This window comes from Suricata suricatta, chromosome 2 (genome assembly GCF_006229205.1).
Source record: "Suricata suricatta isolate VVHF042 chromosome 2, meerkat_22Aug2017_6uvM2_HiC, whole genome shotgun sequence".
Lineage (NCBI taxonomy): Eukaryota > Metazoa > Chordata > Mammalia > Carnivora > Herpestidae > Suricata > Suricata suricatta.
This window is the reverse complement of record NC_043701.1, coordinates 144,440,590-144,461,750: the sequence shown is the minus strand read 5'-3', so window position 1 is coordinate 144,461,750 and position 21,161 is coordinate 144,440,590. Positions and strand designations below refer to the sequence as shown.

General features: G+C 39.7%; 1 long non-coding RNA gene across 1 annotated transcript in view; it reads left to right on the top strand.

Moving 5' to 3' along the window:
* LOC115272774 overlaps positions 1-21,161 on the top strand; it is an 83,415-nt gene that overhangs the window by 29,299 nt on the left and 32,955 nt on the right. The window contains exon 3 of the long non-coding RNA XR_003900453.1: positions 18,565-18,702. This is a non-coding gene — a long non-coding RNA (uncharacterized LOC115272774). The remainder of the gene's footprint in view (positions 1-18,564; positions 18,703-21,161) is intronic.

Genomic DNA, 21,161 nt, shown 5'->3' with positions numbered 1-21,161 from the left:
AAAAAAAAAAGAAAGAATTGAATAATTTAGCAAGGCTTTTTGGTTTCTATTGAGGTGTTTTTTGTTTGGTTTTGTTTTTCCAATTTGACCAATTGATTTGATGTTTCATTAGGGTAAGGTTCTTAATATTTAACCATTTTTATGTTTGAAAGATTAAACTTTATTTGGTCATGGTAGACTTGTTTTAGTGAGACACTAGCTTCTATTAAGAAAGAACTAAGGGTTTTCAAATCTATATTCATTGATCTGTTTTTGCTTATATTATCCTGGTATTTTTGGAGATCAGGATTATAGTTCCTTTATAAATCAGATTGGTCTGCTTTATTTCTTCTGGGTTTTAGGTCGTTTTCTGTTGTGTGAAAATTTCTTGTTGCTGGATATTTAGAAGGACTTGCTTTTATAACCAAAAAGCCCCAGGGCTTAACAAATTTCTGAGCCACTTTTCCTGTTATGTATTTTTTCTGTTTTTCTACTCTCTTTGGTAATAATTTAGGTATTTTGAATTTTTAACATTCTATGAAAATTATATTACATAAAATTTCAGATTAATTAATATATGCTGTCTGTTTTATCTTATTATAAATTAAACATCTCTTCTGAAATCACTGTTCTTTCTTTCCTCTCACTTTATTGGTATATTTTTCTCTTTGTAATTTGTTTTGTTGGATATTTGTTTTCCAAGATACAGAATATCTGGGCACCTGGGTGGCTCAGTCAGGTAAGCGTCCAACTCTTGATTTCAGCTCAGGTCATGATCTCGCGGTTTATGGGCTCACACCCCATTTGGGCCTCTGTACTGATAGTGCAGAGCCTGTTTGATATTCTCTCTCTCGCTCTCTCTCAGCCCCTCCCCTTCTCATGCCCTCTCTCTCTCTCTCTCAAAATAATAAAAATTTTTTAAAATAACCGCAGAATATTTCTGCCTTCTAATTCACTTTAACCTTTTCAATATTCATTTTTATAAACCTGAATCTTTTCTTTTTTAAATTTCCAGTGCATAACATTATTATCATTTAATCATTATCATTATTATCCTAAAAATTTTCATCTAGAAATTCACTTTTTCTTACAATTTTGCTATGAGCTATAACTCTCAATAAGGTGTGTTTATAAATTTCATTCATTTAAACCATACTTGTTTATTACCAACTCTGTATCAGACCATTACTAGGAATTTATGGTATAATGATGACTGTGATGTTTATCTTTCCACTTGGAGCTTACACAGGAAAAAAAAAGGCATTACTGGATATGGATGCTTAACCCACCATGGTAAGGATTAAAATAATAAGCACATAGTCCCATGGAAATGCAGAAAAGGAAGCACATGTGAGAAGTACCATAAAATGCGATACAAATATTAAATAGTGCACTTTGCTTTGCTTTTTGGCCCGTGTCATCATTAAGGCATTACACAAAATACTTGACGCTGTGTCTTTCCTCTGCCACCCTTCTCTTACTCCTCATTAGGTGGGACACTAATGAAATATATCCAAGCAGTGGTTCTTATCTACCCATCTACTCTCCCTCTTTCTCCTCTACCTACCTACCTACCTATCATCTACCTGCATATCGGATCTGTCTATCTACAACAGTAAGCTCAGAAAGCTTTCATGCCTGGACTGGTCACTGTGAGCTATAACCCAGTGTGGAATAGTAGTGTTCCAGTTTGTCCCTTATGGGGTATTCTGTTTATTGGAGCACGATATTTCCCCCACTGGCTTCCACAATTGATAGGTATCAGATGAAAAACTAAGTCAGGAATCTCTAAGTCAAATAATTATATTTCCTATTAGACTTTTAAGGACTTTAATGTGCTTTGAAACCTCCAAGAAAGGAATATAATACAGAGAATGTTTCACATTAATTTCATCATGGGTTACTTTGATCTGGGACTTTCTTGAGAGAACATTGTTCTTCGTGACAGACTTTGTGAAGAGCTCTTTTATATTACCGTGGATGTATTTGGTTTGGAATTCTGCCAGCCTCAGAAAAGGAAACAGAGAAAGGCCACTGAATGTAGCTACATGTATTGCAAAATGTTAATTGTAGGATAAATCACAAGTAAAACAAAAGGCATACACACAGAAAAAAATATGCAATACGATACATAAATATGTATACTATTTAGAATACAAATCCTATAGTGTCTCACAATACCAAACAAGAACACTGCTTTAATGAGACTTAGCACATGTGTGATGCATTGACTATCAGACAGTTTAGAAGAAAAAAAAAAGTTTTTACAAGACAGTCAGCAAAATGGCTCGAACGATGTAAAAAATGATTGGAAGACTGACTTTTTTATTTTTAAATTGGTGAGACTTATGATTCACATTTACAGGAACCAAACTACATCCAGCTGGGTAAAAGGCATAACAAATTGAATGCACCCCTACTTGGATGACACCAAAGAGAAACTTATAGTGAGAAGAGAATTTCTATACTCTTAGGATATGGAAACCACAAAGATTGAGTGAAGTTGGGAGATAATTCACAACAGGACAACAAAACATACCATCAACCCTGGGGAATCTTTATTTCCAAGGTAGAATATTATTAGACTCCATATCATTTTTTTCTTTAATTTTTTGAAATAATTTCAGACTTAGAGAAGAGTCACAAAGATGATTTCTGTACACCCTACACAGCTTCTCCTAATGTTAGCATCTTACATAACCATGGTTCAGTTCTTAAAACTAAGAAATTAACACAAGAATAATACTAATAATAAAGTTACAGACCTTATTTAGATTTCCACAGTTTTCCTCATAATGCCTTTTTTTTTTAATTCTAGGATTCAATCCTGTATTGCACATTGCATTTAGTTGTTAGATATCCTTAATCCAATCTATGATAATTTCTCAAGGATTCCTTGTCTGGTGACCTTAACACTTCTGAAATGGGCAGATATTTCATAAAATGTTCCCTGGTTTATGTTTGGATGTTTCTCATGATTAGAGTGAGGTTATACATTTTGAGGAAGAACATCTGAGAGGTGATAACCCCTTGATGTGGTGTCGTTATCAGTCCCACGTGATAGCGGTATGTGTGATGTGAAGGTTGATCACTTGGTTATGGTATCTGCCAGGTTTCTCTACTGTAAATCCACTATTTTTCCCTTACCTTACTCTATTTATTAGATGTAACTGATTACATTTAACCCATGCTTATGAGGTGAGGAATTAACCACAATTCCGTGGAAAGAGTATCAAACAATTGGTGGACCTATGTTAACATCACTGCTTGTGTGGCTCAGTTGGTTACCCTGGATCTCAGGGTCATGAGCTCAAGTCCCCCTTCCATGCTGAGAGCCTGGAGCCTACTTGAAAAAGTCTACATATATATGTTGCTTCCACTAAATTTAGCATTTATCAGTGCATTTTATTTACAGTGATTATTACTGTGGCATTCTATTTTTTTATTTTTTTTTATGTCTTTTACTTTATTTTGAGAGAGATATAGTGAGTGGGCGAGGAAAGGGCAGAGAGAGGGAGATACAGAATCTGAAGTAGGCTTCAGGCTCTGAGCTGTCAGCACAAAGCCCGATGCAGGGCCCAAACCCACGGGCTGTGAGATCATGATTTGTGTCAAAGTTGGATGTCTAACTGACTGAGCCACCCAGGCTTCCCTATTACTGTGGCAATTTAATGGTGATTTTACATTTCCCTCTTCTCTGTTTGTTATTTGGGATTCTTCTGTAAGGACACATGGCTCTTTATACGTCAGTTATTTATCCAGTTATGTATTTACACAATTATTTGGGGGTTATGACCTAAAACTACCATTTTTCATTTTGTTGCTCAAGTGATTCCAACTTTGGTCACTGGGAGCTCTTTAAGATTGGTTCCTGTGACCTTTTGATATGCCCCCATACTTCGTATTTCTTCTTTCTTAATCATTTCCTTAATTCTGACATTGAGCGATGCTCCTGGTTTACATTGTCACTCATCCTTTCCCAACCCTGGAATGGTCCCCTTCCCCAAGGAACCCAGAATGGTAGTTAGAAACTAAGGTGTCTGTCTGTTTTTTTCTCTCTCTTCTTTTCATTCTGTTCCCAGTAATATATATACTTTTACTTATGTATCTCTGTATTTGTGTGCACCTTAAGTGTCTTATCTTCTACCAACTGAGCTACCCAGGGGGCCTAAGTGCATACAACAAAAAATATAAGTCTACACTGATATATTCAACTCCAGTCCAACATCATGGGTTCATTCTAACCTCACTTCATTACTTATTTGTTACATCTTTCTCTGACAGTGAAAAACCTGGCTTTTGCTGTCTAATCACATATTATTTTGTCTAAACTTAGTGTATATATAAAGTAGTTTCAGCATGATTGTACCCGTGTGAGAAATAAATTTACCAATTAGAATACAGTATTTACTTACAGTTTATTTTGTTTTCAGCCTCATGATATATCTGACTGAACTCCTTGTTTCCAAAAGATAATTAGGTCAGATCCTTTCTTGCCTACGCCCTTCAGTGTGGTTATGTTTTACATTTGTAATACAGTTAGAGTCATTTGTCAAAGTCCAGATTGCATTTCGGATTGCTGGGATCCACTGATTTTCTGCCTACTTGTACTGTCAGGAAAGAAGTGCTGAAGCCTCTGATTCCAGGCATGGATTTGTCTCTCTCTTTCAATTCAGTTGTACCAATATCTCCTCATGTTTTTGAAGCTCTGCTGTTAGATGCACATACTTTCAGAATTAATATGTCTCCTTGGACAACCAAACTCTTTTATCATTAGCTAATGTCCATCTTTGTTCCTGAAAATGTTCCTTGTTTTGAAGTCTACTTTGTATGAAATTAATACAGCCACTCAGCTTTCTTTCTGTTGGTTAGTCTTTGGAAGGTATATTCATTTGTCCTTTTACTTTCAACTCATCTATTTTTTTTTAATTTAATGTGATTTCTTGCAGATAGCAACAGTCAGGCCTTGCTTTGTGTCCAGTTTGACAATCTCAATCTTTGAAATAATTTGTTTGTACTCTTCATCTTTAATGTGATTAAAAATAGGATTAGATCGATATCTACCACCCTGTTGACTATTTTCTATTTGTTTCATCTGTTCTTTTTGTCCTCTTTTTCTGATCTCTGTTGGGTAATTTGAGAGCTTTATTTCCTTTACTTATTTATTATTTATGCCATTTAAAACATGGTAGGGGTGGCCCATGGATTTGAAATGTACATTTTTAATTAATCTCAGTCTACTTTGAAAAAACACTACACTGCTTCACATTGAGTGTCAGGGCTACACGAGAGTATATTCCCAATCCCCATCCTTTGTGATATTGTTGTCACATATTTTACTTTAACACTTGCAATAAACACGCAATACATTTATATTAAAATCACTTCAGGATGACAATTCTACAGCAATTAGAAATAAATTCAAAATATGAATTTTGTTTTACCACTATATATTTTATTTCCAATGAGATCTGCACTTCTTTTTCTAGATCCAGATTTCCAAACAATGTTTCATTCCTTTTGCCTCGGGGGCACCTGGGTGGCTCAGTTGGTTATGCATTCCTTTTGCCTCAAGATCTTCCATTAATATTTCCCATTGAATAGGTCTATTAGCAATGTAATTATCCCGGGTTTTGTTTGTGACAGACGTTTTATTTCTTGTTCTTTAAAATTTTTTTTCGTTACTATATAGCAAAACTGACGCTTTTCTGGAGTGTATCGATTTATGTAACCACATACACAATAAGGAAAGAGAATAATTTTGTTTCCAAGCAGCCCTTCCCTTTGTAGTGATTCTTTGGGTTTAGATTGTGGTCTGGTTTTCCAGAGGTGATTTCTCAATGTCTGCTTCCTTCTTGGCTTTGTATTTTCCCTTCTGCTCTGCGCTTCAGGAGGAATTTGTCACCTACAGTTCTATAGGTAGCTAGCATTACACTGCTATTTTTTACTCTATATGTATTAGCCTGTTGAAGAGCAGCAGGTGATGGGGGTATTCTCTGATATTCTCATTAAGCATCAATCTTGGGTAGGCATCATATCCCTACCTTCCCAGTTTGTGGCCTTCCTTATGAGCTTGTACCTCCTCCAGCTTTTGTGCTGTGCCTAACACACATTCTTGCCTCTCACAGAGAATTCATTTCTTTTTTTGTTTTTCATTTTGTTTTTTTCTGTCTGCCTTACCCAACTGTCATGGATGCCTCCAGGCAACACTGTATGATCATCTCTCAATGCGGACAAGGTTTTTAATCTGTATAGGCAGTAGGGGAGATGCAAAACCTAGAACTTAAATAGAAAATTGAGTTTAAAAGCTTCTATTTGGGTCGATCAGCAAGTTGATCACAAGTTAAGAGAGAATTAGTCAATGAAACATCAGAAGAAAATATACTGAAAAATGGGAAGGTAAAAGCAAAGAAAACACAAAATATAGAGTAAAAAGCAGATGGAGCATAGTGAAAAGCTATAATATATGCATAATCCAACTCCCAGGAACAGAGGAGAAAGAGAAAATGTGGAAGATCAGTATTTTAGTACATAATGGCTTAAGATTTTCTATAAACTGGCAAGTAATATAAAGCTACACATTCAAGACGCTGAATCTCAAACAGAAAAAAACTCTTTGGAAACTATACACAGGCACATAATAGTAAAACTATGATACAAAGACAAAGAAAAACACCTTAAAATTAACCTGAAGTTGGGGGTCAAGAGATATATTCATTTAAAGCAGCAATAAGCCCAGTAAATGATTTAACATAATTGATGGAAAAAGGAAGACAATTGTATTATATATTCAAAGTACGAAAGAAAATAAAAATCTGTCAGTTTAGAATTCTAGACCCAAAACAAATAACCTTCAGATATGAAACAAAAATAAAGATATTTTCAAATACAAATAGACATATAAAACTGTATGACTTTATCACCAGCTGGCACACCCTAAATTATGTGTTAAAGTAGATTTTTGAAAAGAAAGGGAAAGGTAATCCCAGATAGAAGCTTAAGAGAGCATAAAGGAATACCAAGCAACACAGGGGGAAAATGTAGATAAATGTGAATGCATGTTTATTTTTGTATTAAAACAGTAATAATATATTATGGGAGTTAAACATATATAGAAATTAAATAATTTTTAAAAGAGCATGTATGGGATGGCACCTGGGTGGCTCAGCTGGTTAAGTGTCAGACTCGATTTCAGCTCAGATCGTGATGGCTCAGTTTGTGAGATACAGCCCTGTGTCAGGCTCTGAACTAAAGGCATGGAACCTGCCTGGGGATTCTCTGTCTCTGTCTCTCTCTCTGCCCCTCCCCTGCTTGCTCGCTCTCTCACTCTCTCAAAATAAACAAATAAACATCTGAAAAAGGAGCATGTATGATAGGAGATGATTAAATATAGATACAGTTTTATAATGTCCTTGTCTTGTCTAATAACTGCTAGAAGTTCTGATTTATGTTGGACTTTAATTAGTTAAGTATGCATGCTAAGTTTTTAGTGTAACAAGCTAATAAAAGTGAATGCAGGAAATAGTAATAATAATAATAATAATAATAATAATAATTCCTGAAAAAAGGAGAAGAGCTAGCAAAACATGGTTGGGGAATGGTAGAACAGTGAATAAGAAAATGCTACAGTTAAACCCCAAATCTGACATTGGATGTAAGAAAACTAAGTAATTCAATTAAATGACAAAGATGATTTGACTTACAGTTTTTTAATCTGTTGAGACAAATGAATATACAAAGTTGGAAAATGAAAAGATGCAGGGGGCACCTAGTGGCTCAGTTGGCTAAGTGTCTGACTCTTGATTTCGGCTCAGTCTATGATCTCACGGGTCATGAGATCAAGCCTTTCTCAGGCTCTGTGCTGACTGTGCTGCTTAGGATTCACTCTTCCTCTCTCTCTGCTCCTTCCCTCCCCTGCTCACATGCTCACTCTCTCTCTCAAAATAGAATAATAAACTTAAAAAAAGATACAGGAAGATACAGCAGGCAAATATTAAAAAGAAAGAAGGAAGAGTAATAATAATATCAAAGTCAACTTGAAGGTAAAAAGCATGACTATACAGGAGTATGTAATAATGATAGAAGTTTCAATTCACCAGGAAATCATACAAACCTTAAATTTCTATGCATCGAGTAACATACCCTGTCCACTTGTTTCCAAGGGTTGCTGTTTAACAAAGCATTGACTTAAACAACAGAAATCTGTTCTCTTGAGGTTCTGGAGGTTGGAAGTCTGAAATCAAGGTGTCTGCAGGGTCATGCTCCCTCTGAGAGTCTGGGTAGAGAATGCTTCCTTGCTTTCTCCTAACACTTGGTGGTGACTGTCAAGCGTTGGCCGGCAGCCACATTAATACAGTCTCCGCCTCCATTCTCTCTGTACACTTCTCTGTCTTCACATGACTCTCTTTTCCCTGTGTCTGTCTTCTCTTCTTATAAAAATGATAATTTGGGGTTAGGGCCTACCCTAACTCAGTATGACTTCATCTTAACTTACATCTGCAAAGACCCTACTTCTAAGTAAGTTTACATTCACAGGTCCCAAAGGCCAGGGCTTCAAGATGTCTTTCAGGGGGATTCAGTTTAACCCACAATAGCTTCAAATTATGTAAAGCAAATATTTGTGGAGCTAAAAAAATCCAAAAAGATGAAACCAAGATTAATGTGAGGGATAATAACTTACCCTTCTATTAATGATAAGAACAAGAATCCAACAAATCAGCAAGAATCTTGATTAAAATAATGATTAAAGGCATGCATCCAACAGCAATAAAATATATATTCAGTTTTAAGGCACATGGGCTATTAAACCAAAATTGACCAATTGCTGGTATAAATTCAAATTCCAAATAACTGTTTTCAAAGCTCTTAGTGGAAAGAAGGGTTAGATACTAATGTTCCTTGAAATGCCTTTGGAAACAAATTTCAAAGATTGAGTAGAAAAAGAGAATACAGATACAAATCAAAAAAGAGGATATAACATATTTTATCTTACTAGACAGGAGTTATGGTAGAAGTCAGTAGCAAAACAATAATTGAAATTTCCTATATGTTTGGAAATTAAGCAGTACACTTCTTAATAATCACCAGTTGAAAGAAGACATGATGGGCACCTGGGTGGCTCAGTTGGTTAAGTATCCACCTCTTGATTTCAGCTCAGGTCGTGACCTCATGGTTGGTGAGATTGTGTCCCATGTTGGGCTCTGTGCTGACAGCATGGAGCATGCTTAAAATTCTCCCTTTCCTTTCTGTCTGTCCCTTCCCCCACTCATACATGTAAGCTCTCTCTCTTTTTCGAAATAAATAATCATTAAAAAAAAAAGAAGCCATGAAAATGGAAATTGGAACAAAAACAGACTGAACATCATGAACCAAATGATAATAGAAATGTGATATATTTAAATTTGTGATACATGATGAGAGCTGTGATTATAGTCACATTTATATTCTACAGTCACCTTAGACATGTAGAATATAAGGAAAGGCCTTTATTTCAAGAAGTTCAAAAAATTATCAAATTAAACCCAAAGAAAGTAGAAGGAAGGACACAGGAGTCAGTAGAACAAGCACGCTAGAATCAAAACTACATCCATCACACAGAGGATAAGCACAGGCAAAGCCATTTGAAAAGATATAACTGTTAAACTGCTAGAGGCAATGCACACACAGGAAAGTACGGATGGCATGAATGACTCCACTGTTAGAAATGAAAACTGTCCCAACAGCATCCACAGTCACTCTTTAAGGGTATTAAGAAGACAGTCTGAACTGTTGTCTGCCAATAATTTTGAAAATTTTGAGGCGCTAGAGAACACAACATAACCACACGTGACAGGAAGAACATAAATAATCTGCCTAAAAGAAATGTAATTAAAGAAATTACAATCTTTAGGACACACAGTGCTCACCAAACAATAACACAACCACCACAACTGCAGCTGACAAGCTTTGACCGGTGAAATCTACCAGGTATCTATGAAAGCAATGACCCAGATGTTAAACAAAGTTGTCTAGGTAATAGCATCAGAGGGATTCCTTCCCAACTCATTTTATGAGATCAAGATGACTTGATATCAAAAGCTGTCAAGGAGTTTGCAAGAAAGAACAACCTCTTGAGCGACATAGGTGCAAAATTCTTAAACACTCATTATTAAACCAACTCCAGAAAATTAATCCAGAGTTACAGAAAAGCAAATGTATTCTTTTAGCTAAGTTGGGATTTTTATTCCAGGAATTAAAATTTGGCTTAATGTTTGAAAATTGATCACTGTAATTTATCACATTGATAAAGGACAAAAACCATGTGATCATAATTAAAAGACCAAAGGTAGAAAGAAGATTTAATTAGTAAATTCTAAACCATGCATGCTCACGAATGTGTATGCATTTGTGTGTGCACACACCCACATTCTACTTTTCAGTTCTTTATGTCCTTTGTGAATTTTCAAAGTCCTGGCAGAAAGAAAATTTGCAGCTTGAAATTTGTTGGAATGCCTATAGAAGCAATGAGTTTAAAGATACAAGTAGAAAAGAGAATCCATTTGCCAGAACCAGGGGCAGAGTCTTTAGTTAAACTTTTGGATAAAATTGCTACTTTTGAGAGGATGCAAAAGAATATTCCAAGTGCAATTAGGCCTGTTCCCTCAGATGGAACCCAGCGAAGGGATCAAATTCAGAACAGAAGGAGTCTCAGGATTTTTCTAGCACAGGAAGCTTCTGGTAAAGGAGAACATTCCTTTGCACCAGGAGACACATGACCATGTTTAAGGCCAGTTTCTCAAAGCCAGGGTGGCATGGTTACAGGCACCATTTCTCCTGTACTCTAAAAGGTACCATAGTCAGCTGAGAGAGAGCACTGAACTGTGTGTGAGGACCCCGAAGACAGGAACCCAGAGACTGTAGTCATCTGTGTGGTCTGACCACCAAAACCCAAATGAAGTCAGTGAGTCTGAGTATATGCTGTGTAGTAAGCAAATAACTGGTGCAAGTTGCTTGCCATTGCACCCTAAAATCTTGATATAAGAAAAACTTTGGAAACCTAGACAAAGCTTTAAGCAAACGTGGTGGGTATCACTGAGTTGACTATTAAAATAGTCTTGAACTCCAAGCTACTGATAAATCATGCCTTGTTAGAGAAAAAAATAATAAAAGGGAAGCTGTAATTTCATACACCCAAGTTTGTGAACTGATAAGTGAGCATTCTGAAAGGGTCTGGGTTTGGGAGCAGTTGGGATTCCCTGTGGAACTGTAGTCTGTAGTCATAACTTGACTTTCTAGGTCAAAGATTAGCCAGGGTGATGACTAGGGAAATACAGCTTAGGCATAGAGAAGGGCAGAGTCTGGGGTCCTGGGACAGAGACATGTTAGTAGCACCATGTGACATATTCTGTGGGAACTAGTTGACTTTCATTCGTGGGAAAGATGGAGAGAATTTGTCTCATTTGACTTCTCAAGGGCATTTCCAACTAGCCTACTGATAGGAATGGCTCAATGGTCTATTGAGTGCTGAATGTGGCTCAAGCAGAGCACTCTTCCCCCTACTGGGATGCAGGTGTGAAGTCCCTCTCACTAGCCTTCAGCAACATCTGTCCTTCAGCTCAGCACCTCCAAGGGGTCTTCTCTCAATCCAGGATCCAAGAAGGTTTTGTCTTAGAGATATGCTGAGTTGTTAAAATTTGATCCCGGAAAATGAGATTCATCAGGAGAAATGAGTACCTGGCTCAGAGTCTCATCTGTACTCTACTTTTAAATAGCTGGGTGACCTTCAGCAGTGCTACTTGATTTCTTCAAATCTAATCTGCAAAATGGGCACATGACCTCCACACCACTGATAGCAGGATCGCCCACTGAGACCTTCAAATGTAGCTTAGCTCCTCTTTTTATATCATTAATTATCATAATATGGAAGTCAGTATTTGTCATCCCAAAATAGAAATGGCCCATATGTTGAGATTTAAACATAGAATAAAGTTTGCATGTCTCGCTCCCCTTTCCCTACAATTTTATCCCCTCTGGGCTGACATATTTTTTGTTTGCTCTGAACTTGGAAATAGAATGTTTGTGGCTCTGAGACTCCTCTTGTTTCCTTCTTTTGTGGGAACAGTGTAACACACACTTCTATTTTGGACAGAGGCCTTATGTTTTGAAAGTTTTGGGGAGAGAAAGGCCTGCGGCCCTTTGTCAGTACAGCATATGTCCGTGTGAAGCAGAATTAGCTTTCTGAAAAATAGAACATGTTTGTCCTCAACCTCTTAAGGTGCTATAGTCAAGGACCGATATGAATTTCAGGAATCTCAGGGAAGCTGGTTCTGTGGATGAGTAATTAAGAGGTGCGGGGAGAATCCAGGTTGAAGTTTCTTTGAAGGGGGTCTGGATGTGAAGTGGGAATTTCTAGCGGGTGCATGTGGACTAGGGGAGGCAGCTGCAGAAGCTGACGGGCACTCATGTCTAAGTCAGACAGAATGCCGCAGACCCAAAGATGGGCACAGGGCTTCCACCACTGAAAATGGTGCCATCTTCTTGACAGATCTACATTACCTGAAAAATAGTTGCTCTGGAAATTACAAGAATGAATCGTGTTGGATTCTGGTGTCTCTGATTATCCTTGGACAGAGGGTGCAGGGTAAGTGCATTAGATCAGGGCTTGGAATCAGACTGCAGGTTTTGGGTACACAACCCATTTTAGCTGAGCTCTTTGTCCTGTTCTGTGTAATAGGAATGATCATTAATAAGAATAATTTGCTGTGCAGATTCAATACGGGAAACATACAGCATACACTTTGAAGGCAGAAGGTACAGAAACGTGGAATATATGTTGGCTATTTTTATTATGAAAATAAGATAGGCATCCTCTGAGAAAACCTCTGGCTACCCGACTGAGAACATCACTACTGATTGTCGTTTTTGACGAATCTAAGTAGGATAACCATGCTCCTCTCCCCCACTGGTTTAATTAATCAACCAATCACAGGTCAGGAGATACAATGTATCTCTCCTTTCTCTGATAAATGTGGTAGCTTGCTGAGTGCGCCTGTATAGTGTGGCCTCTGCACAAGAGAGACTTCAATGTAAGTTGCATTTAATGGACACACACACACACACACACACACACACACATCTATGAAAGGTGAAGGGTCTGTTTAAGCCTGGGAAACAGCCACACTGAAATTTCAAATAGAGGGTGGGAGCTCCTCCTGGTTGGAAATGACCTCCAGAGAAACAGTTATCTGCTTTGCAAATTGCATTTCTTCTACATCATCCTTGACAAGTCTGTTCCTTTCCTATGTTAAGCCCTCTCCAGAAACAAACTACTCTGGAGGCTGGTCCACTATTGGAGAGCTGGGATGGGCTACTAGTTTCCTGTCAGGATCTAATAAAACCTGACATTCCAAAGCTCTCTGTCTCATGCCAGCCCCAGGTTCCCTGAAGGACAAGTGTGGCCCTTCCCCTACATTCTGGTGCCTCAGGATTTCTTGGTGGCTCTTTGCCCTGTGGTCTTTCCATAGTCAGAGGCTTTCTCTGTCACCTCCCTCATCCTGGCTGGCGCTCTGAACTGGCCCAGTGTGTGACAGACAGAAGTCAGCTGTAGGAATTTGGCATCAGACAGAACCCATGAGCTCAGATTTCTGATTTGTGAAATGCGGTTAGGGGTCATCACCTTGCCTATGGGCATATTTGGGAAAATGCAGCAAACTGTTTGCCTCCTCCCTTTTCTGAACCTGTATGAGTTAACCTAAAATGTATTACTGACTGAACTATGGAGGAATGACTGGTGGAAATCCAGGAGTTGGCTTTTCTTCCATAGTTAAGGATAAAGCCCAAAATTAAGAAAATGAGAAAGAGAGGGAGATCCCTTGTGTTGTGTTCACTTTTTCCCCCAAAAAACTGTTGCATAATTACATTGCCTCAAAGCTATATAATTAGAGCTTATAATTCTTATCCCATTATAGTAGCTTTGAGCTTTAGTGAATTTTAAATTTAAGCAATGTTTATATGGCCTATTATGTGTATAAAATAAGAAAAAATACAATAAACTGCAATTTAAGTAATGATTGTTTTTATTGATCTCCCCTCTCCCCACCCCTGGCTACAAGACAAAAGCAAGATCTTATGGTTGTAGATGGTCTTCGTAACTTGGCTATGTGGCTATCCTTTCTTGTGAAAGTCACAAAAATATAAAGCCTGAGCAGATGATTTGAAATTTAGACTTTTAAACAAACTTTACTGAAGATCTATCAAACACCAAAACATAGCAATGATTGGGTTGGCGTTTTTTCCCTTCCCTTTCTTTCACTTCTTTTCCTTTCCCTTCCTTTCCCTTCCCTTCCCTCCCCTTCCCTCCCCCCCCCTCCCCTCTGCAGCCACTAGAAAGCATCTAGTGTAAAGGACAGGGAGGCAGGTACATTTTCCCTTTGCCTGAGACAAGAGCTCTGGCCTGGGCCAAAGACTCCTGCCCTAGCTGGCGTGATCCAGGGTGTAGGCATGCTGGGCGCTTCCAGCCAGAAGCAGAGCAGGCTGAAGAAAACTTGAGGAGTGGGCAAAATAACATCCTAAGAGGGCAAAAAAACTCCTGCTGCTCAGGAGGATAGAGCAGAAAACCCAAATCCACTGGAGGCTAAAATTGTGTCTGCTTGCGGTGCCTGATCTAAGGTTCAGGGATTGTGATGCCACTGGGTTTGGAGGCAAAGAGTTTCTGGTACCTGGCAAAGGTGTGAACACACAGGTCTTACCAAGTTCTGAGTTGATATAAATAGTGCCAGGAAATGGATCCCACCACAGGAAAAAAGAAAAGTAGAGCTGAGCAAATGAACACCAATAAGTGGGGAGATAGCCTGTTAGCAGACAGAAGGCTCCCCATGGGGCTCATCCAGTGACTGCTCCCTGCTCCAAGATGGCACGTGTTGGGGGCGGGAGGTGGGTGGTGATCCTCAGCTCAGGGCCATCATGGGCATTATTCCCTGCGGGAGAAAGGAAGAGTTCTAGCTACACAGCTAGATGGGTGGTAGGTTGTAGACTCTCTGGGAATTGGTGGTAGGCTTCTCACTGCAGGTAGGAGGTCCTGTGCCTGCCCAAGTGGACCTGGCTCCCAGGTCCTAAAGCCCAGGACCAGACACAGGAAGCAGCTTCTGCTTTAATGATAAGGAGTGAGCTCAGCACCTCACCCTGATCCCCTGACCCCCTTCAACCTCATGGTACTTCTCTTGCTCAGATAAGATGCTCACACAGGGATGCTGAAGATTAATCATTTAGTGTCAGGAGAGGGTGGCGTTTTTGATGATGAAGAGGTTCACATAACTGCTAAGTATTATTATAATTAGGAAACTAAGCAGATACATTTATCCTGCATTTACTAATTAGGCAGGCAAGTAAATTAATTTTTTCCTATCCATGCTCATTTTGCTCATTGGTTATTTTTACATCTAGTACAAGGAGAAAGCCTTATCTCTTTCAGTATGGATTATATACACTGCGCTCCTCTGTCCAACCAATTTAGATAAAGTTGGATCCGCCCTAGAGAAGTTTCATCTGGGGAGGGGAAGGAGGAGGAGGAGGAGGTAAGACCTCCTTGTCTGAGTGAGTTATAAATAGCGGACAAATAAATAGAAAGTCCCAGCTGCTGCTGGGGAAAACGAAAAAGTGTATTTTTTTTCTCCTGTTACTGTATAATTAGCATGAGTCAGTGTCCTCTCCCTGGGAGCGTGTGAGGGAGAGAAAGAGGAGGTGTGGAGGAAGACAGCCATGTCTGGGGTTGCGGACAGTGCCATTCTTCATTGAGTTTTCTGGAGACGGGAGTCCAGAGCTGACACTGTCCAAACTGCATTCTGGTCCGAGTAGAGCAAGCCAAGAGGAAAGGAACACTTTTCATTGCTCACTGTGTCCACAGACAAGACACTGTGGGTGTACATACAGGCCACAGGACATCTGCATGTCATTTCCTCTAGGACACCTCCTTCACCAGGGGTTCAGTGGCTGCCAGTCTGCACTCTGCCCATCACTCTTCCCTGTTGCAAGAATCTCCCAGATGGTTTTCATCTTGTCCTTGGTGCAGTCCATGCTGGCAAACTCTGAGATTACCTTGTTTCCCACCTGGCCTGGGATCCCATTCCCAGATAGAAGCAAGGCCTCTCCAAGACTGGTTTCAACTGAGTGAAACCTGCTCTAGTCTGGGGTGTAGCTAGAGTGAGATGTTAGGCTTGTGATCATGGGGAATCATTCTGCTGCTCTATATCTTCTTCTTTGTCTGTTACTCTACCCTCTGCTCCCACTCCCCCCGCCCCCAAGCAAATGCATCCCAGTTTCTGGAGCCAGCAGAAACTCTATTGGACTATCTCATACTTGCTGCCTAGACATATATCCACCTATCTCTGCTCTAGCTCTGCTTTGTCATTGCTGAAGCACTGGATCAGTCCAAGATAGAGGCTGGACTAGGGGGAGGTGAGCAAGGCACCAAGGGCCCAAAATGTAAGGGACTGCTCATTTTCAGGAGCTGGTTCCTCACTCAGGAGGACCCTGAGAGTGTGGAATCTAAAAAATAAAACAAATAAACAAAAAATAGAAATGTGCCCATTACTACAGAGAACAAGAGAACAAACTGGTGGTTTCCATAAGGGAGGGGGCAGGAGGAAGGGCAAAATAGAGGATTAGGAGGCATGAAATTCCAGTTATTAAAAAAAGAAGTCACAGGGATGAAGTGTATAGCATAGTCCATAACATAATGATAACTTTGTGTGGTAGCTGATGGTAAATAAACTTATCATGGTGATGTTTATAATTGTCGAATCCACTCTGTTGTGCACCTGAAATGAATATTATATTATATGTCAACTATACTTTAATTAACAATTAAAAACAAACAAGGAAACAAACAGTAAACCAAAAGATATTTATAGATGTTGATTAACGTAAGGATATTGAGATGGGGAAGATTATCTGGACCCACCCTGGCCCTAAATGTGATCACAGTATCTTTATAAGTGGAGAGCAGTGCAACATTTGAGGACTGGACAGAAGGGTCAGAGACAATGTCATGACCTTGGCAGAGAGAGTGAGAGTTGAGGATTCTATTCTGTGGGCTTTGAAGGTGGAAGAAGACACTGGCCAAGGAATGGGGACAGCCTCCAAAATGCGACAAGGAAACATTGTCCCCTCAGGCCATCAGAGGGAGCATGGCCTCTTTGATTTTGACCCACAAAGAATCATAAGAGAATAAATATGTGTTCTTTTAAGCCACCAAGTCTGTGGCAACTTATTACTGTAACTATAAGAAATGAATCAGGAGCCCAGGCCCCCTCTACCATTGACTTCCCCAAAACTATCCTGGAAGCTGATCATCAGGCCCCCAGACATCAGGGAATAGGATAGAAGGACACACACACAAGAGATATCCCCCCCACACACATACACACACTAGAGTCTAACAACGCTTGCCTCCTCTCATACACTGACTCCCAAATCTTCAGCCTATTGCTAGAGATGTGGCTTTCACAACTCCCAAGCTCAGAATTGACACAGGTGGTGAAGGTGGAAAGCCTGGGTAAGGGGGCAGCGATGAGGGAATCTTGGTAAATATCACAGCATGCTTTATCTCCATGAAGACAGTGAGCAAGGCATTTTATACACTGAGATATTTACCTATCTAGGCAGCCCAGTTCACTCTCAATATGCAAATATGTAAACAGAGTATGAGAGAGTTAATTTACTTGTTCTGATCTCACAGTTAATAAACAGCAGAACAGGGATTCTCTTTTCTCCTCTTATTTCCTCCTGCAAGCCAGGAATTTAGAGCCCCCTCCTGGAGCTTGCAGGATCTGGAAGTTAACATCCACCACCTATAATGAGCTCTGGACCAGGGAAAATATAGCCCTGAGAGTCACCAGAAAGGCATCAGTGTTTGCATTGCCCCACCCTGTTAGTGACCAGCAGGGTAGAGATGAGCTCTTACCACTGCTTAGGGGACTCTCTATGGTGTGGCGCTGGTGTGTTGCCTCACTAGGCATGGCCAGTCCCCCATGATCATTGTGCTGCTCCCCATATGTCCTCCTGGCTTCTGACACCAGGCTTTACCATCAAAAGAATCATGCATTCCCATCCACTCTGGTTCTAGTGCTTTTGTGCATGACCTCTCCAATTTATTCTGCAAATACTAAATTAAAAGTGCCTCTATGTCTAAATCTCTTCCAATACACTTTGGGCACAATGAATGTGCCTTTCTAGGCACCCTGAAGTATTCACCTGAAGCCGTCTATGATTGTCCACTTTCCTTCTTCCTACAACCAACAGAATCTCTATCTTACAAAATTCATTATCTTTTCCCTTCAGCGACTTACACAGTGCCCAGTACATAAAGGTCACTCCATAAATGTTTGCCCAATAAGTAAATGAATTAAGTCACAGATATAATAAAGTAGAATGTTTTATTGATGGAAAATTAATTCTGGCATCTCCAAATAGCACCCTCTAAGGGGTGCCCCAGGGTGAGATAAAGTCTAAGAGACTACTTTGGAGGATAAATTCCAGTGTGACCCTTTGGAAATGGGGTGAGGGAGCACGGCAGTGATTTTGCCTCTTGGTTTTTACATTTCATTTCAGCAACTACATCCCATCTCACCCACAGTGGAGCCGTATGTCTTGTAGAGCACATCGACATAGAATGAGTGTGCCTGAAGATTATGTGGGCAATTGGAGATGAACATCAATTTACTCGGGCTAGAAAATAAAAGTTTCATGGTAAGAAAAATCAGTAATGTGAATCTTCCTTTGAACTCCGAGGTAGGTGAATGGAGAGTCGAAGTAGTGATAATTTAAAAACATTCCGTAGAATCTGGAGGAGTAGAAGACTCATTTTGACCAGCCATGGTGGAGGTGGGATGGGGAGAGGAAGCCTGGACGCAGAAATACAATCTGAAAGGCTCTTTCCATTTTCCCCTTCTACTTTACTTCTCTTGCCTTCACTATGAGGCTGCCCTAAAGGCGGGCATGGTTCAGAAAACTCATATTTTAAGAGTCTTGTCCCTTCAGCCTTTCATCTTAGTGATTGTATATCTTAGTCTCAAAATTCTGCAATTTCAAAAGCTAGGAAGTCTGGCAGAGTGTGAGTTAGGGGAATAAGGACACAGTGAGTGAGGAATAGGTTTCAATCCTTGATCATAGAAAAGCAAGCCCTACAAAAATACGTTTGGCTTAAGGATAAGTCAAAAAAGACCCTGAGTACAGAAGCACTTTGTGTTTCCAGGTTTAACGGGAATAGAAACATGTGTAAGTCAGATGGAAGAGGGGAAAATGCATGGCCCCTGGGGTCCCGTGGCTCCAGGCTCATCTTCCAGCTCTATCACTTGCTAACAGAGGGCCTACCGGCTAACCAGGTAGCATTGCCTCTGTTTCTCTCACAGATGGAAGTATGCTCATCCCTACCATGAAGAACTGCTGTAGCTATAATCCTTGGGGGACACTCACATCAACCCGCATGCCTGCCAGGCACACTGAGGAATCATAACCTCTAAGTTCTTATTTCTCAGTGATCAGCAGTCTGCTAATTCTGATGCAGAAAAAAAACTATTGTGTAGCATATTAATGGTTTATTATAGGCTTTATTGTTTTAATGCCATGATATCACCCTCCCTTATTTTTTCCCAGGAAGCTAATTTTAAAAGTCTCTGGGTTAAGTTACAGATTAGCTATAAGCTTCGTCTACATTCTTTTATGATATTTCCACAGGTGAAGTGATAGAATCGCTTCTCCTTTCTCTCTTTGGGTTTCAGGACAGTGGAGGATAGCATCAAGTCATACCTGCAGGTAACCAACATTGGTCTTCAAATCTTTGTTGAGTCTATCAGAAAACCAGTCATGAGTGTGTATGTATATGTAGATATATACACTCACAGACATGCACTTATATGTGTATATGCATAAAACACACACATACATACATATATAAGTGTGTGTTTATGTTTATACATAGAGACTGAATAAGTGGCTCTCAAGCTGATGTGAGCCCTGAAGCCGTAATCCTATATCCATTACATTTGGCTTCTCTAGAAGCTCTTGAGAAATTGGAAACAGTTATATACAAAATGCTGTCCCTTTTTGGCACTGACATGTGCTTTGTCAGGGATTTTTTTTGTTGCAAGGAGCAGAAACACTCAGAGAAGCTTAAGGAAATAGGGGGCTGATTATAAGAAGAGGGGAAAGTGCGACCAGACCTCCTGGGGAGTGTAAACCCCTTCAGCTGGCATGATTTTCTGTCTCAGGCTCTCCCTGCTTCTGGGGCCACGTGACCTCTGGCCTCAGTGCAAACTGGCTTCTGCAGGTCTCCTCCTTTTCTCCTGCAGTTTCTGGGTCCTTGTCCATATGTCTTTGGCTTGCACGTGATGTGATTCCAGCCAGCGCTGGCACCACCACATACACTGCAGAGCAGAAGTCTATGGTGTTTTAGGTCTCTTAGAGCAAAATATAATGCAAAAAAAAAAAAAAAGGAGAGAGGAGAGAGAAATTTTTCTTAGGTTGCCTGAGGTGCCATCTGGTGTGAACAGGGGTAAGTTTAAAGTCAAAGTTGGTAAAATACGTTCCATGAAAGACTCAGTCTTGAAGAATTTATTTGCATTTCTATTATAGGAAGTAAAAGTACATGGTCCGACTCTTTTGAAAAAATATCGGGATCTGGAGAAACTTAACAGAAGATCATTGGGGAGGGGAAGGGGGAAATAGTTACAAATAGAGAGGGAGGGAGAAGAAACAGAATTGATGGGAGGTGGGGGGGAAGGGAAAGTGGGTGATGGGCACTGAGGAGGGCACTTATTGGGATGAGCACTGGCTGTTGTATGGAAACCGATTTGACAATAAATTATATTTTTAAAAATATGGGGGTGAATGCCTGGGTGGCTCAGTCAGTTAAGTGTTCTCTTGGTTTCAGCCCAGGTCATGATCTCATGGTTCATGAGTTTGAGCCCCACACTGGGGTCTGTGCTGACACTGTGAAGCTTGCTTGGGATTTTCTCTCTCTCTCCCTTTCTCTCTGCTTCTACCCTCCTCTCTCTTTCTCTGTCTCTCTCTCAAAAATAAATAAACTTAAAAACAATTTCTTAAAGAAAAAAATATTGGAAGTTTGATAAAGGAGTTTTAAATTTGCTCTGAATTTTTGACCTGTGCATTCTACTGATGGGACTGAAGAGTAAGAACATTATCCTGAA